Consider the following 2,450-nt stretch of genomic DNA (forward strand, 5'->3'; position numbering starts at 1 on the left):
GAGATTGTGGTTCCTTCTTTGTATCCAAATCCTTCTCTTCGAAGGAGTGTTTTTTTCATAACTTGGACGTGGTTCGGGCCTTGAAGTTCTATCTTTCAGTGTGTTTTGTTAGTCTTTTTCCTTGTTTGTGTCTATTCTGGGAAGCGTAAGGGACAGGAAGCCTCGTCTGCTTCTTTGTTTTCTGGGTTAGGAGCATTGTTCGCTTAGCTTATGAGTCAGCAGGACACAAGCCTCCTCAGAGGTTTAAGGCTCATTCTACTAGAGCTGTGTTTTCCTCTTGGGTCTTTTGAGATTTAGCCCTCCATGGATTAAATTGTAGGGCGACTACCTGGTCTTCCTCACATATATTTTTCAGGATTTTACATATTTGACATTTTTGCTTCGGCAGAAGCAGCTTTTGGGAGAAAAGTTTTTTGCAGGCTGTGGTGCCCTCAGAACAGTGTCCGCCTCTCTTTTTACCCCCCTGTTTTTCATTCTGTGTCCTCTAGAGCTTGGGTATATGTTTCCCACAAGTAAGGAATGAACCCGTGGACTCTCCTCACATTAAGAAGGAAAATATAAATTATACTTATGAGATAATTTCCTTTCCTTCTGTATGAGGCGAGTCCACGGCCCCCGCCCGAATTCTCTGGTGGGCGGACTTAAATTTGAGTTGTTCTTCTGGCACCGTTTATACCCTGATATTTCTCCTACTATTCCTTGTTCCCTCGGCAGAATGACTGGGGGATGAGGAACGTGGGGGAGGTATTTAAGCCTTTGGCTGGGGTGACTTTGCCTCCTCCTGGTGGCCAGGTTCTGTATTCCCACAAGTAAGGAATGAAGCCGTGGACTCTCCTCATACAGAAGGAAAGGAAATTATCATGTAAGCATAATTTATGTTAGACTAAGGTATGTGTGAGCAATTTTATAGAGTTCTTGGGGTTTGGGAATCTTTGCCTCCTACTAGTGGTAGAGAAGAGTAATTCCCAAGTGTAATGGATCATGGACTTTCACCACCACGAAAGAAATTAATTTATCAGGTAAGCATAAATTATGTTTTTTTTACGCAACAAATATACTAAAATTGGAATGATACAGAGAAGATTAGCATAGCGCCTGCGCAAGGACATTCACATTTCTGCAGTGTTCCCTATTTTTATCTTCCTAGCCCTTAATATCACATCATTCTAGGGTGACCCCTCTGTATTCTTTGGCGGTTCCTCTCCTGGCTTTGGTATTAAATAAATGGGCCAACATAGGCCTTTACAGAAACCACAGATGCTCTGGTCGACAACTCGATTTTTTTGTTCACTCAGTATATGGAACTAGACCCCACTGACAGACATAACTGGTTTCACTATCTACAGTTAATATCCAGGATCTAGGCAATCCTACACTCCCAACCCCCTGATCCCCTAACTGGATTTGAACTATTATGCTTTTCCAAAAGCAAACCTAAAGGTGCCATAGCTCAATTATATCCCATCCTCAATATTCCCACTTCCTGCAATAAAGAGCAATTTATACAATCCTGGGAAACAAGTTAACGTTAATTGGACCCTTAATGAATGGGCAACCATCTTAAAGAGAGAATGCTCTTTCTTTCTTTCTTTCTTTCTTAGTGCTAACCTGAAAGAAGATTTTATGAAACCGCCTATAGGTGGTATTAAATCCAACTAGACTGTTTGCGAGCAAGGGAATTAATGGTGAGACCTACTTTAGGGGCTGTGGCATACGGAGCACTTATTTCTATATGTGGTGGTGCTGTAGGTTTGTGGAACAAGTCTGGTCCCAGACTTCTACACTACTAAGCTCTATATTTAACAGACGGATCAACCTTACCCCCACACAAGCCTTGCTGCATGACCCTATCCCAGGGTTATCATAGAGCTGCGGTAAGCTTGCTATGACTATCTGTACTGCAGCTATGCATAGCCCGTTACTGGAAGAGAGATATTCCTAACTTTTCCTTTATTATTTGCAAAATTGAATATATCTATCAGTTGTCCATCATCTCAGCAGATTTTCTTGCCCAAAGAGATAATTTCTTGCTAGTCTGGGAACCCTGGATAATGTAAACTGAGGCCACACCATAGGTTTAATCACAGAACACAATCAGTGGCGGACCGGTGTTGTGTCGAAAGTGGTGTCTGATTTTTTCTGAACTCTGCCCAGATATCGCAACTCCGACACCATCCCCCGCCCAGCTACCTCCCGCAGTTGGTACATATGAGCTGTCACATTTACTATATTATTATTAACAACATAGTATTTGTGACAGCTTATCATGTACCGAGGCTCTGTGTACTTCAGCTGTTTATTATTGATGACTGGTTGCAGCAGTGTGTTATTTATCTATTTAGCATTTTAGTAGTGAATATGTAAAGTGCAGGGATATGTACCCTTTACTTATTGCTTTGATATAAAGCCCTTTACTTATTGTTTTGATATAGTCAAATCAGTGTTAGGTA

The 2,450-nt window shown here is 41.6% G+C and overlaps 1 pseudogene; it reads left to right on the top strand.

The window, feature by feature from the left end:
- The first annotated feature begins 1,036 nt into the window (after nucleotides 1-1,036).
- LOC128650656 (uncharacterized) lies at nucleotides 1,037-1,137 on the top strand (annotated as a pseudogene).
- Nucleotides 1,138-2,450: the final 1,313 nt, after the last annotated feature.

The sequence above is a fragment of the Bombina bombina genome, chromosome 2 (genome assembly GCF_027579735.1).
Source record: "Bombina bombina isolate aBomBom1 chromosome 2, aBomBom1.pri, whole genome shotgun sequence".
Classification (NCBI taxonomy): domain Eukaryota; kingdom Metazoa; phylum Chordata; class Amphibia; order Anura; family Bombinatoridae; genus Bombina; species Bombina bombina.